We start from the raw sequence: 15,579 nt of genomic DNA, 5'->3' as shown, positions 1-15,579 counted from the left end.
GTGCCAACTTAATTTACAAATATTTAATACTTAATTATGGAAACTCATCTCTTCTAGAAAATACTTGCAGAAAATAAGTTTGATTTGAGCATTTTTACCAACTTAGAGAAGTTCAAATTCTCCAGTTTTCAGTTGGATTATTTCTTAGACATGTTGCCACACACTAATTAATTGAGGAATTTTTGTTTCTGCTGACATATGTCCATCAGTCCAGATGACTTAAAAATCATTCATTGACATATGAGAAAAATAGAATACTATTATCAGCCTCATTCTTTTGTCTTCCTACAGTCTGTGGATCGTTTCAAAGCATTGCTTAGCCAGCATCCAGATTAGGGATGGGCGGCTCTATTGTGTTACTTCTGTTTTGTAGTTTTGAGTTACTTCTCTCTGCATGCCTGAGTCAGCTGGCCTCACTTCTCTGAGGTGTCAAAAAGTTCACAAGACATTTTCTTCTTTTGTTCTTTCCTTCAAACTTCATAGATTTTGGATAGCTGCTAATGTAGGAGGGCCGAGAGTCTTCTCAGATGCACATCATTGAGAGAATGATAAATATAGCTGTTCCCTGCCAACACATACACCCTTTAGTTTCCATGTTATGAAAAATAATCACTGATCGTACCCTTCCCCCTTTGATTCTAGCCTCTCTCAGGTAGCAAGATGTGCTGTGGAGCTAGCAACCTTATTTCCCATACAGGAAGTTGCCTTAGACTGGGATGCAATATATAGTCACAGATTTCTCTGCAGAAGGCCTAAGATTCCTGTTGTGGACTTTTGGTTTGTTGATGTCTGGAGGACGTGGAAGGAACTGGGTGGATGGAGGGACTGAGTGGTGCCAGAGACTGAGGCTAATTGTTGCAGCTGGGTTTCTTGAGGCTGTTGAGAGACTGCAGGATGTCAGTTGGTAATGTGGCTAGGAATTGTGAAGATATTTTTTATAAAGTTTAAGACCAACCCGGTAAAATGCATAGCTGATATTTACTGGGATTATGTTGTCTGTTCTGCATGACCAGAAAGCAATAGTAGGATGGGTGATAAAGCTCTGCCTTGTAACTTTAGAGCTCTAACAGAGTGCCTCTTTTACTGAATTCCACATTATGTTTCTCCAGACAGTCATGAAGTTGACTATGAAATAAATATATTGCAATGATAACCCTAGAGTTAACAACAGCCTGTGTCTCTTGTAAGTGACAGGGTAGGCTTTCTATTTCCCAATTTGATGGAGCTATTAAGCTTTGAGTTTCTTCAGAGCAGCGTAACACAGCAGAAACTGGGCAAACCAGGTTTACAGAACTTTTGCAAATGTTTCAAACATTTTCCTTTCTAAGCCACACAAGCCTTGCCGGAGGCACCGTTCCTAAAATAAAATTAAGCTTCTGAAAGATTTATTGGCTGCTTTTGGAATTCAGTGTAGTCGTCTTTTTGCTCATTCACATAATGAGGCAGTTGTGAAACCCTGACTCAGGGGTGAACTAAGCCCTCTTCAAAATGGGGACAAATGGGAATGTGTGGTCACACACATGCTCCTTCATCATAGAACTGAGGCTCTGTATGCGGCACAGACTGTGCTAGAGAAGGGCTTCACAAAGCACCCTAGCTCCCTGCTGTACCCGCTCCTACTAGATGCACTGTGAGGGCTGCTGTAGTCCACAGGTATTCTTGAAACAACTGATGCTATGTACGGAATGAGGAGCCGCAAAGGCATGCAAAAGCAGATCTGTGTGGTCCCTGGTGACTACCCTGTCTCCTAACACAGCTTGTTCTTGCCTATAGTGACATTCTGATCTTTCTCATTTAATTGCCTCTGTGTTGGCTCTGGCTCATGGTAGGGGGTGATTAGAGAACCATGTTCCCCTGCTGTGTTAAATAGTCATGGCTTAAGTGAAGTGTACCAAGTGCATTACATTTAGTGTTGTGTACTTCACATAGGAAAAGAGTGCAACAGCATTTGAAGTTGTTACAGTTGATTGGAGCTAAAAGACCAGAACTTCCTGCTGCTGCTGCCACTCCCAACCCCATGCCATTTCAATGGCCTGTTTTCCTGAAATCAGCCCCCCTCCTGGTTGTTTACTCATCAAAACTGGTTTTGCGATAGAGAAGACATCTGACGCCTTACAAAACATGGAATAATTTTCAAACCAGATCCAGCAAAGGGTGTGTATTTACACACACAGTTTCTGTACAGAAGATGCTTTTTCATCAATATCTTTCAATACATGCTCTGAAAAGTGGGGGAGGGGAGGGGGAGTTGTGTGAGGGGGTTTGTTTTTCTTCTCAGCATTGCCTACCACAAGATTGATTAGATTCAGGTGACTTAAAGGAAGTAAAACTGCTCCTACTCTGCACCTAATTCTTTCCCTTTTGTCTTCCTGTGCAAATACAAATAACTAGTGCAGGCAAACAGTAAATTGCAGCAAGCAGTGGAAGTGCTAAATGGTAGCAACACTTAAAACATTGCTGAAATTCAAAAGAGCAGCTGTTAGACATTTAAACCTATCATTCTCTTCTGAACATACATCAAATTTACTTCATAGCACTGTCATAAAAATGTATGAGAATGTAAATGCTTGAGTGACCCATTAATCTTTTGACTAGTAAACATAAAATCTTCTTAACCCCAGTGATGATATAACCATACTTTATTTTGAATGAAGGCTTTATCATAGAAGTGAAGATGTTCTCTGTCTTTCCATGGTGTATAAATAAGAACAAATTAATATTAAAGCATGATGTCTATGAGAAGTGTACCATTATATTGATTGCAATATGAAGATATATGTAGTGAACAAAGCTACTCTCAATTTCTGATGAGCACAGAAATCTAATAATAAATACACAAAGAGCATCAGCTCATTATTCATTGACAGCAATCACCAGTCTGATGTTATCATTATTATTTACTAACTAACTCAATAATTAGTGTTTGTTCTCACAGAATTGTCCATAAAAGCGTCTTTTTTTATGTGTAAAATGATAAACTTGCCTTTTTAAGCTGTGGTGGTTTTTTTTTTTTTTTTTTTTTTTTTTGGTGAAAAGGCTCCTTTAAATATTCAGACTGTTGATTCTTCAACAGTAGGCCACAGTCAGCTTGTTTCTCGCCAGGAAAAACTCACATTTATATAAAAGTTAATTTTGCTTCTTTCAGTATTAGAATATAGAAAACAGTATCCTTGGGCTCCAATTTTATCTGTGTCTTTTTGAACATTGCTTTTCTTTTATTTACTCCTGGCTCCTCTCCCTCTTTCATGTAACTTGCAATGTATGTGAAGCCTTGTTTGAAAGACATCATGACATCTTGACTAGGCTTTAAAGGTGAAGGGCATTGCTCATGAGCAACAGCCCTTTTCTTTTTCTGCAGAGCTAGATTTAGCCTTGATAAATAGGAGAAATTCCATTAAACATCTAAAGTTGTCCAGTTCAAAGCATTGTGCCCACAGGGTAAAAAACTGGGAGAGTTTCATCTTCCCATCCAAGAAGGATTGTTTCCAGCAGTACTTTGAGATTTCTTAAGCAATAGGACTTGATGTGTGGAGAATTTAATTTATTCATTAAACACTTAAACATGGAAAAATTACATCGATCATTTTGGAGGTGATTTCAATACACACACACAAAAAAGAAAGAAGTTAAAAATGATAATCCAAATAGTCCACCAGACTGAGGTGAGCTGCATTAATTTAGCTCTAGATGTAAACTAGCAACCTGACTACATACTCCATGATAGGTCAAAAACATAAAATGAAATTCCCTGTGTTTGACGTTTTTGCTCTCTTTCCATTGTTCCTTGAAACTGTCTTTGAAATATAACATCATGTTATACTAACTCACCTGTGAGAAAGTGCCACAGTGAGCAACAAACTACAAGGTGTGGAGGTGTTGATGATAAGTCAAGAAGACTGAATCTGAAAAGTTTACCTTACCTTGAAAGGCAGGTTGCAAAAATCAAGCTGTGGAACAGAAACAATACATGAAAGAAGAATCAGTCCAGACTTCCACATGTTTCATGTGTTCCCTCTGAAAATGGCAAGGGGGTCAAGCCAAAATATCACTGACATGATGAGTACAAGGTAGTCTCTTTAATTTTTTTTTTTTTTTTGCATTTGTGTTGATAGTACAGAATGCTGCATAGCTTTGGAGCCAAGTGCTAACTCTAGCCAGTATCCTAAAATGGAGGGAAATCTTTGAGGGGAGTTGATGTTGAAGGCTGTAGGCTGGAAGATCCCCTTCAATCAGCTAGATCAGAGCCGAGGTTATCCCTACGTGCACTTGTACTGTAGCATGAAGTCCAACAAAATCAAGTCCTAGCAAATTAATTTAGGTTATGAGGGTAAAAGGCTGTTTAGGGAAGTGGTGGAAGGGAAAGGGAAGGGAGCAAGGTAGTTTTTGTCTGCTAGGATGCTCACATCTTCCTGCATCCTTGTTTTCTGTTTGCATTTCACAGGCTAAGATGAAGGGTAAAAACATCTTCCTCCAAAACCCACTTCTCTTTTGCTGCAGCATGGAGTGTGTTACTCCCAGCAATAAGGCCCAAGGGAAAAAATGTTGTTCCTTGTCTGTGGGCAGAATAATTATTTTTGCCAACGGAACCGTAATAAAGATTTCCTTCTTCAATATTATATTTGGATCTTTCATAAAGTTTGAATTAAGATATTTTTCAGTTTACTCACTCTTTTCCAATTGGCCATCCTCTTATCCTACTGCTTTGTCACCACATGGTCAGCCTGGAAAAGAAATGAAGGACAAAACAATAATGTGTTGCGCTGAGTGTACATATAAAAGTATGTGAAGTGTTGAACAGATGGCATTGCTGTAGATGTATTTAAAAACAAACAAACAAAAAACAACACCAACACACAACCATTCATTTTTTCTTTCTCTTTCCAAAGATTTCCAAGTGTTTTTGATAGCATTGCAGTGTTCGTAGTGCATCTGCCTACATTCTACATTCCTGGGGAAATTCCCACAGACTTTTAACTTTTTGAATAAGCTCATGTGACTCATAGCACCTGCAGGTTACAGGTGAGTGATGTTAGGATGCCTGCCAGTGAGGCTAGTGACGATTTGAACATACTTGATGAGGTCCTGCGAGGTCTAAACCAGAATTCTGAATAAAACATCTCTGAGATGAGAATCTTTCCATACACAAAGAAAATGCCTTGTAACGGGGTCTGGAGGTAGCAACATTGATTTCTCTGGCTGAGAGTGCTTTTGCAGTCCTTGAGAGTTCAAATAAATGAATCACTCTTACTGGAAACACTCATGAGTTCAACAGAATGCACATTAACCAAAAGTAAAGAACTGCAGATAACAAAATAGATCTGAGTCACCAAGCATTTAGTAAGAACGTATTAATAAATGACACAGCTGTTTGAATTTTGATACCAATCTTTAACACATACTGTAATTAAGACTGAGGTTTTGTATCCAGTGTATTCATGAGCCTCCACCCGAGCATGTCAGAGCTTGCATGATCTTTCATGCAGGCCTCTGTGATATGTATATATTGAAGGCATGCACATTTCTTGTTGCCCATCTAAACAAGAACTCTAATTTAAAAATGAGAAACTGCAACTCTACAGATAAATGCTTTTAGTAGACGATTGTGTCATGCTGTAGAGTGCCCTCTCAGCAGTATTGCACATGAATGTAGAGATGTATGCGTGATGCTTATAGCTGGAGCCAGGCTGATGTCACTGCACATTAGTTCCTCAAGCAGTGCCTGGAAAATGGCTCCGTGGCCCTTTCTCTTCAGCCCACTTCATGAAAAAAACTTCCCTTCAAGAGCTAAAAATTGCCTCCTCTTTACTTTGTAAAATTAAAGAGCTCTTCCACACTTAGGAATATGCAAATGCTGCATCAGTTAGTGTTCTGCAGTTAGAATACATATGTATATGTGTATATATATATATATCTTTATAGATTATCTGGATGAGGGAATTGAGTGCACGCTCAGCAAATTTGCAGGTGACACCAAGTTGGGAGGAAGTGTCAATCTGCATGAGGAAGGAAGGCCCTTAAGAGGGATCTGGGTAGGCTGAATCGTTGGGCGGAGGCCAGTGGGATGAAGTTCTACAAGACCAGGTGCAACAACCCCAGGCAACGCTACAGGCTGAGGGAAGAGTGACTGGAAAGCTGTGCAGAGGAAAAGGACCTGGGACTATTGGTCAATGCTCAGCTGAACATGAGCCAACAGTATGCCCAAGTGGCCGAGAAGGCCAATGGCATCCTGGCTTGTAGAAGAAATAGTGTTGCCAGCAGAAGGGAAGTGATTGTCCCCCTGTACTCAGCTCTTATGAGACTGCCTGTTGAATATTGTGTTCAGCTTTGGGCTGTCAAACAGCATTACAACTGTGCAAAAGACTATCCTTCTCATCTCAGAGGCTTTACCCAGAATGCCACAGGTTGAGAATATAGAGTTATGGTATCCTGTTTCTTGCAGAATCTTCAGAGTTAGCATTCCAAAGTGGAGCTTAGTGCAAAGTGCATATCTGAAGTTGTCACTGTAGTCATCCTGCCTCATAGTTCTCTGAGTGAATAGGGAAAGTGACTATGACAGAGCTTTTCACAGAATTATAGATTGGCTTGGATTGGATTTCATGCAAGTTGAGTTTATATTAGTCTTCAAAAGACTGGTTAAGATACCACCTTTTACCTTCCTGTATCTGTAGAAGTTCTAGTCATTCTCTTAGCTGTGTATTTCCAGTGTAGCTCTGATGTTTTGTGTATTTATTGGATTACCCCCCCACAAAAGCAAACATTCTATCCACTCATACATACGTTTTTTCATTCAAATATAGAAGAATGGAGTCGCCTTTTTTTTGTCCTTATTTTTTTACTAGCTAATGTAGTTAGTTATCGAATGCATCGACTCCAGTCTGTCTTGAAGCTCTGATAAATGCTACTTCATTACATAAGGGCTACTGTGAGTCACAGTTGAGTATCAATTTCATTTTTTTTCAGACAGTTCAGTTTGCTTGTGGTTTTTATTGCTACTTTTCAAGTTATCTTCCAGAGTTGCTTGAGGCAGAGCACTTTCTAGTGAGAGTTTTTAGGAGCAGAGTATTTTAATCTGATATTGGATGTGTTCCTTGAAAGAAAAAATCTGTACATGTGAAAATTTAGAACAGAAAACTGAATCTTAAGAGTTACTTTTATTGAGCAAGGGGACAAAAGCTTAACTAATGTCCAATGAAAATTGCCCAAACCCAACTTTTATCTTTTAGCATGGAATACTTTGCAACAAACTATCTAAGACCAATAACTTTCTGCTGAAAGTACTTAGTTGGAAAATGTGAATTACGAGTAAATTAAAGAAAATCACTATCTGCCGGGGTGCAATTTGCTAGAATAAAAAAGAGAGGAAATATATTGAATGTGTTACTTGTTATGAATTATTTGCCCATTACAAATTGATGCCCCGCTCTTCTCATGGATTTGAGCCGTATAGTATTTCTCATTTTCTCTTCATGTGCAGTTTATTAATATTCATTTTTTCCAGTTTCTCCTTACTTGTATATCTTTCTATTGCAAATGAAACAACATCTGCAGTAAGGTATAAATATTTAAAACTTGAGAACAGTCATGACATAAAGACATCTGAGAAGTGAGAGTGGAGGACAGTTGGTGACTGTGGGTCACTGATACTGCAAAATTTAGAAGTGCTAAATCTGAAGTGTAAATTTACAAGAACCTGTAATGTAAAGCCAAAATAGTAAAGTTTCTCAGACCTACTACTCACCTGAAGAAATAAGTTCATGCTTATGACTGGTGACACATTTTTAAATTAACCTTTCCTCTCATTGTTTGCAAACAATGTGATGGTTACCCATACATGCCACAAGACTGTTTCCATCTTGGCAATTCATGTTTTCTCTGTAGGAGAAAATACCTTTGTATGGGCTACGAAATATTTTCAGAGCAAATATGCTCAGAAGCAAATGAATTCTACAGATTTATCAAGAAATGTCTATAAAGCAGGACAGTGACCTTCACCCAAATGTATCCTTCAGGATTCAGGTTTAAGAAACCTTTCAGATGTTGCCTTTAAAATGAGCAGATATAGTTAATTTGATCAGCCACTCTAAATTGAAACTCGCTGCAAATAAAGAATGGCAACAAATATACACTGGAGAGTGGAAAAAATGAGAGAGGGCAGTGCGACCCACATTTATCTAACCACACAGCCTTTCTTTGCAGAGCAATTGCATTGGTGTTACAGCCTGTTAGGTTCATTTCCAGATTCTCCTAGAGGATGCTGATGCACCAATTTCCATGGCAATTGCATGCTAGTAGTAAGCAGTTTTTGTGCTAGTAAAAATCCTTGGTCTTTTTTTACCCCCTATGGGTATTAATGGAAAGCAGATGTTAGAATCAATCTGTAAAACAAAGATGTACTGACAGTGTTTTCAAACCATGAGGACTGTCTTCTCATTGTTGTCCTCTGAGTGCTTAGAGACCCTGTTCCTGTAGAGCCACTGCACAGTCTCACTGGATTCAGGGAAAATGGGGCAAGTTTTAAAGGCCTATTTCATCTGTTGTATACCCAACGTGTTGTGGAAGTACTGGAAAATCGTTTGCAAGGAAGGACCTGAACCATCAGCTGACTTTACTGAGACAGTACTCCTTACCTTTGTGGTGTATCACAGATTAAAGTCCTGCCGTGAGCAGTTGTTTCCAGGGATAAGAGCGTATGAGTGAATCATTTCTTGCAGTAATGACAAAATGCAGTCCCTAGTGAGCTAGCTAACCTTGAAACGCTCACTATATGAAGTGTTGGTTTTTTTCAGCTGAAATTTGAAGTGGAGTTTGGGGTGTGTGCAGTGTAATTCCTCAGACTGGAATTTGCTCTGAACTTCTTGCAGAAGCACAATGGAATTTGAAGTGCTCACATTTATCAGAATGTCAGCCATACAAGACAGCATCTCTCTAACAGGTAGTTGGTAATTTAGTAGGCACATTTATTGCTTTTTTATTCGTGGTTCAGAAGGGAAAAATCATGCTGAATTAATCGCTTTAATCACTTCTTGCTATAGCATGCACTTTCCTTAGAAACTCCCCAGTCAAACATTTTAACTCAATTCCCATGAGGTATGACTTCTCAGTTCCCAGGGGAATACCTCAAAGAGCATTATTGTTTGAGATTTGGCTAATGATTGAGGTTTGACCTATATTTGTCAGGGCAGTGCCTCAGTGCACCACAGCTGGAAATGAATGAATACAAATATTTTGGTACCGCAAAGAAGCTTGCCTATGATGCTCGTCATTTGAAGATACATATATTACAAGGAGATGTGTACAGGGCGATAGAATCATAGAATGATAGATAGAATTTCTCCCTTGTCTGTGGTCAAGCCACAGCCTTCCAATTATTGAAATTACTGAAAACTTTGAAAACTACTAGCTGAAAGCACGCAATTCTTCTGGAGGGAATGGCAACAGAAATGAGGATTTTCTTAATTTGGTTTGGTTCTTTGTTTTTATGCTGTTGTTTTGGCTTGTTTTTTGTTTTTCCCACCCACCAATATTGCATGAGGATCTTTGAGATTCGAGTGCTTGGGACTGGTAATCCAAAATATATTCAGAAACATGATGAAGTTGTCAAACTAATGGGATTCACGCCTTGTGATCTGGTGGCTTATGCTCTCAGTCAAATTAATGAGTAAATATAGTTTTACTAGGACTGCTAGAACATCTGATATAGCGTTTGTAGCCAAATAGTGACTTAGTCCAAGAACTTCCTCCTTTTTTTCGCCCATCCTTATCATGTTGTTGATGACTTCATTGATGATTTACTGTAATCACAGACTTGTACGGTACACCAGGAAACTGATGCTGCCGATAACAAAATTATTCTGTGCTCTCCTTCATTCCCTCTTCCCTTGTCTCTTTTTTGTATCTCTGCTAAATATCTAAGTCTGATCATTCAGTTGTTGCTTAAATGTGGAAGAGCAGCTCTTTCCTGGGATGGTATAGAGAAATGAATTGGCTTGAAAAATAGATCTTAACCTTCTTACTTTCAGTGATATAAGTGACAGGTGAGCTACCACTGTCCACATCAGGCTGTTCTACCAGACAGATTTTAAATTGTAACTGTAAATTCTGGTTTAGTCTTTTCATGAATAGATGACTATGATGATAAAACAAAATTTTCAAGAAAATATCCCAAGGCTGTAAGCAAGTCTGTAAAGAATGTTCCTAACCTGCCAAGAGAAAGATGGAGAGAGATCTGGCAAAATGAAAGCATTCAAAATGTCTGGAACCACTTGAATTTCTCTATCTTATATACAGAATCACAGAATGTGCTGAATCACTCCCTGTCCCTTAATATACCACTATATAAAAGGCCTTCGCCCAGACTCAGTGGTGTCTTCATTTTACAGGCAAGCAATTAGCTGAAAGGAAAACTGTAAAGCATATCATTCCCGTTCCACCTTTGTATGTTTCTATATATTCAGGCTGATAGAAAGAACCTGACTCAGAAGAATTCATTAGTGTTTTAAGGGTTGTACAGCATATTGATACTGTTAACAAATGAAGAAATCAATGCATAGAGAAATTCTAAACAGTATAGTGCTTTTTTTTTTTATATGGTTCTTTGCCATAATGTTTTTTCTTCTAAGATCCTAACCCCAATAAATTCTACTATGTTAACACTCCTTCACTGTGAATACAAATTAATTCACTTTCTTCAATAAACCAGTGAAAATAACAGCTCCTCCCTACTGATTTTCCATTAGTAACAGTGTCCTTCCTTAGCATGGTGTCATTTCACTCTTCTGCGTTAGCATTACCACCACCTCAACAACTATGCTAGCTATCCTGTGCTGGAAGGTGTATGGGTAAAATGGAAGTGGTGCAGCACATGGAAAAATGCTATTGATTGTTACTGCTTCTGGTTTCAGCAGCCATACGAATATGAGTAAATGCTACTATCCTAATAAATTGTGGATTGTTTGTGGTGGCAAATCAGAGAAGGTACAATTTGGCTAATATCTCTGTTTCTGAATGAACTGGGGGAGGAAGGCTAGTACCAGGGAGTCTTATTCCAAACTACAATAGCAAGAGGATGTTACTATTTATTTCAATGGAAACTGGTTCAAAATTTTAGGGAGTTGCTGTGATTTTAATAATTAATTAATGATTCTGGTTGGCTAACTGGAGATATCCTGGAACAGAAACTGCTGAACTGCTTTTCTTTCTCCCAAGCTCACAGCTGATTTTTCAGATCTTAACCTATGCCTCGGGATAGCACAACTGTGTGCATGTAGGCTACTTTATAAACTATTGCTGTGAGTGTGTAAGATGTGTGTTGTAGGTTATACAAGGTACAATAAGTACCTTGCTTTTTTTCCAAGATCCATACTACCAGTAAAAGAAAATGATCTGAAGTCAAACTGGAAATGTTTGCACTAATGGCGTAAAGAAGTTAATTAACTTTTATAGGTTTCAAGCATAAAATGGAATAAACTTCTTGTCATCTGGAGAAATGCATAAACTTCTGTGCGTATTCATTTTACCTCTTAAGATCTTTAATATCTGCTTAAGAATTAAATATTAACTTAAACAAGTTCACTTTAATTATTCATAAGGAAATAGAAAATGAAAGAGCTCTCATCCTTGGAATAAAAGGGGGAGGATGATCCAACAAGTGAACTACATTTCAGTCTTGACACTTAGAAAACTGCAAGTTTAGCATGTCACTTAGCAGAGGTTAATGCTAGCTGTCATTGGAACAAGCTGGTGAAGTAATGATTAATACAGTCAATGTCTGCCAGTGAAATACCATGGTAAAATACAAATAAACTAAAGGACTTCTTGAAGTGGCTGCATTTGAATTTCTTAGTTGGTAAAACCCAGGAAAAGTTGGGAGGAGAGTTCTTAAATTTTTTTTTTTTAGTATTGCCCAAACTTTCACTTTTTTTTCCTTTTGTTACCAGTCAAAAACCCTGAGACAATAGAGATTGTTTCAATCTGCTTCACATTTTTAAGCAAAGCACTCTGTTCAAAAGAAATAAAAATGGACTCATTTCATTGATAGACCAGTGAGATTCTACCATTCCGTTAATTTATATGGTAAACAAGTATATAACTGCTAGGTTAGCATTGTGTTTTAAAACAGTTATTAAAAAAAATCTTACAAAAGTTGACAGTAAATTTAAGCACTTTCTAGCATCTGTCTTCAAAGGCCAACATCCTGCATCAGATATTCAGTAAATCCTCTGTTGCAATAAAGAGTGCTTACATTGTGCCAAAGACTATTTTAATTGTTCAGTTTGAATATGTATTTTATGTTATTTTTTGTTATAGCTTTTAGCCTTCTCGCTACTGAAATTATGGAATTTTCTAGCCAAAATTCAGACTACTAATGCTCACTAACTACGTCTAAGTCTTGTGGTTTGGTCCTGTTCTCAGGAAAAGTAAAGCCAAAGTTGCTGCTCAGTTACGTGAAGTAGAGCATCTATATTAGCATTTGTAGATTTGGAATGTTAAGCAATTACTCTGCATAATTTTGTGATTCATACAAATAAGTCTTTTAACTAAAGTATAAAGGATAATCAAAGTCATGCCAAGTCATAGAGGTCATTGCAGATAGAAATGTTTGGTAGCCCCAGATGCTCAGTGAAAGGTCTGTGAGGCAATCCTGTAAGAACCACCGCATTGCTTTGAACCCCAGCCCGCACAGGCCTTGTAAGAGCAGCGAGCAGGCTGCGGTTCATAGCAATCAGGTACTCCAGGTAATCTCATAGCTTACCAGCACTGAGATTTTGCCTCAGAGATAAGACACAAACATAATTTAAGAGGGTTCCTATGTTTACTAAACTCATAAAGAAACATTAAAGTAATACTGGGTTGGTTCAGTGGCTGCTATCATAGCTGGCAACTAGTGGGTCTAGTATATTTTATCTTTGTGAGAAGAAATATATTCTTTCCTTCTTGCACTTCCCAGAGTTAAGTACAACTGCATGTCTTCTTTCTGGGGCATATTTATCACAATTAGGTAAGAGATATGTACTACAGTGCATGCCTTTTCTTCCTCATTTTGGCTTCCTTCTCTACTGGAAAATAATAGGTCTGAATGCCTAGTGTGCTAAAAGAGTCATATTTCAGCAACACCCCAGGCTGTGTGTCTGAACAGCAGGTTTTTCCTCTGTTGTTCTATTGAAATTAAGTGCAATGGTTTGCTTTGTTCAGAATATTTTCTGTCTGGTTTTGCCTGTCTTTGTTTTCATCACTCCACACACGAACTTCTGGGCCATAAAGCGTAAATAAGAGCACTACCACCTCTGTGAGATCCTGTCACCCACAGCAGGAACCACAGTGCCACAGTTAATTGTGCTTTCTCAATCAGAACTAGTGTTACTCAAGGATCCCTTTAAACTGATGTTCTCTTTCTTCCCCTTTGGCAGAAGAAGTTTCCCCTCACCTGGAAATACTCAGTCACCACAAAAGCAGCTCTTGCATGCCCTAGCCATTAGGAGTACCGACATGTAAAATGACTGCTTCCAGACACTGAGACTCCCAGATGCCAGGTTTAGCTATGGCTAGCTCCAGTGAATTTGGGGATGAACTTGTCCCGGTGACTTATTCTCTTTAAAATTTATTCTCAAGGATAGAAAACGCGACCAGGGACAAATTAAATACTATGTTTCCATAAAAGACCTAATCCAAAGACCAGCGGGGTCGGTGGGAATCTCTCCAACCTTTCCTGTATGCTTTGGATCAGACTATAAATGTTTTCAGTTAGGAATGTGACTCAGAACCGGGTCCCGCAAATAGTGTGTCCAAGGTCAGTGAGACAGCTTGCTCCAGTGAAAAATGATGTGAGGGGCTAGAATACTTTGATGTCCTTGTCATTAACTTTTATGCTGCATAGACAAAGCTTTCGCCTTATGAATGGAATGAGAAAGATGTGGCCTTGGGGAATAAGGTTTGAGAGAGGAGAATTTGAGTGGTTTTGCTTTCCTGTGGTAGGTTACTGTATTGTTGTGGCTGAGTATGATGCAGGCAGACCATGGTGTCCAGCAGTCACTGAGAAACTTTCTCTGTCCATTCTCCTTAGTTAGTTATGAGCGTTTTTATAGTCTTTGAACTTACTTATCAGTCCTGAGTGTGTACTTGGGCTATACTCTGTAATACAATTTACTCTCTCGGTTACTGTATTTCTATCTGAGAAACACAGCAATGAATGAACATTGAACTGTCTATTAGGTCGGATCAAAAGCACTGTGCATTATCAGGAAATAAGGTAAGAATGAAATGAAAACATTTCTTAGGGGCAGATAAAATAGCTTACAGAGGTTTCACACACTAATCCAGTCAGCCAGCGCTGTGATTACCAGAGCCTTTGCAGTGGAGTTTGACAGGTTAAAGTAGCAAGAACACTGACATGTAATTATGTAATTATTTAGGTTACTTAAACTGCAGTACCTGAGGAATAATTCCTAATCTATCAGATTCGGAATACAGTGTAATAAAGCATAACTTAAGTTCTGCTGGAAAAACGCCTTCCCTGTTACCTATTAAAATCTCACACATTAATATTCTCATATATTTCAGAGGCAAACATAAGCAAAATAATCCATTAGTATTCAAAGAGGGAAATGTAATTAGAAATAAAAATGTAAGATAACCACATCCACCTTCCCAAAAAGAGATTTACATTAAAGAATAAGATGAAAGTGTTTGCTCTTAAAACTCTTTTACTGGTTAATTTCTAAGAGAATAGACCTCTTATTCCTCTTGTTTCACATGGCTGTCCCACATCAAGTCAGGGCTATACTTATCTTCAATTCTGAATCTCTGAACTTGTGCTGTTGTTCAGCAGCTCTCCTTAGATAAAATACATCATCATTTACTCTATTAGAAAATAAATGTATGGATGTATTATGGAATTTGCATTCCATTACCTTGGTTTGCATGCCATAAAACATTTATTACACCCTTGGGCTACAGTCTTAATAATGACTGGGTGAAATGCACTAATGTGGTCTTGGCCTTGCTACAGAACAAAAGATTAATGCTCTTTGATGTCACCCAGCTAATAGTTGTGCTCACCAATTTGTCCCTTCAAAAGACATTACAGTCACACAGACAATCCCTGTAAGAATAAAGTGAACGAAAAATATTTAAACCAAACCACAAGCTGTAGCCTGGTTAACCAAATAAGCATTACATTAGATTTTCATCTCTAAAAATAGAGGTATGTAAGTTCCCTTCAGTGAGAGAAGAAAGATTTTCCATGTTTTATTCTCTTCTCTCCTTTTCTGATTATAGCCCACTGACATCAAGCTTAAAAAAAGCCATCAATATTTTCTTATGCTTTACGGCAGATACAAAATAACATTTTACTTAAGCTCCTGGAAGACATATATCAATACAGTCTACAATCCCAAGCCTCTCAGGTCCTTCTCATATAATAAATTTCACTTGCCTCTGATAAAGCTATTGAATTTTTTTTATCTACTTTTTTTTTTCTTTTCTTTTTTTTTTTTCTTTTCAGAGAGGAAGGGGTTGTTCCAATGTTGTCTTAAGAAACAACTTTAAATTTTGTACATTTGTGTGGAAAATGTATAGTTAATG

Source organism: Gallus gallus, chromosome 6, assembly GCF_016699485.2.
Source record: "Gallus gallus isolate bGalGal1 chromosome 6, bGalGal1.mat.broiler.GRCg7b, whole genome shotgun sequence".
NCBI classification, from domain to species: Eukaryota; Metazoa; Chordata; class Aves; order Galliformes; family Phasianidae; genus Gallus; species Gallus gallus.
This window is presented reverse-complemented; position numbering follows the sequence as displayed.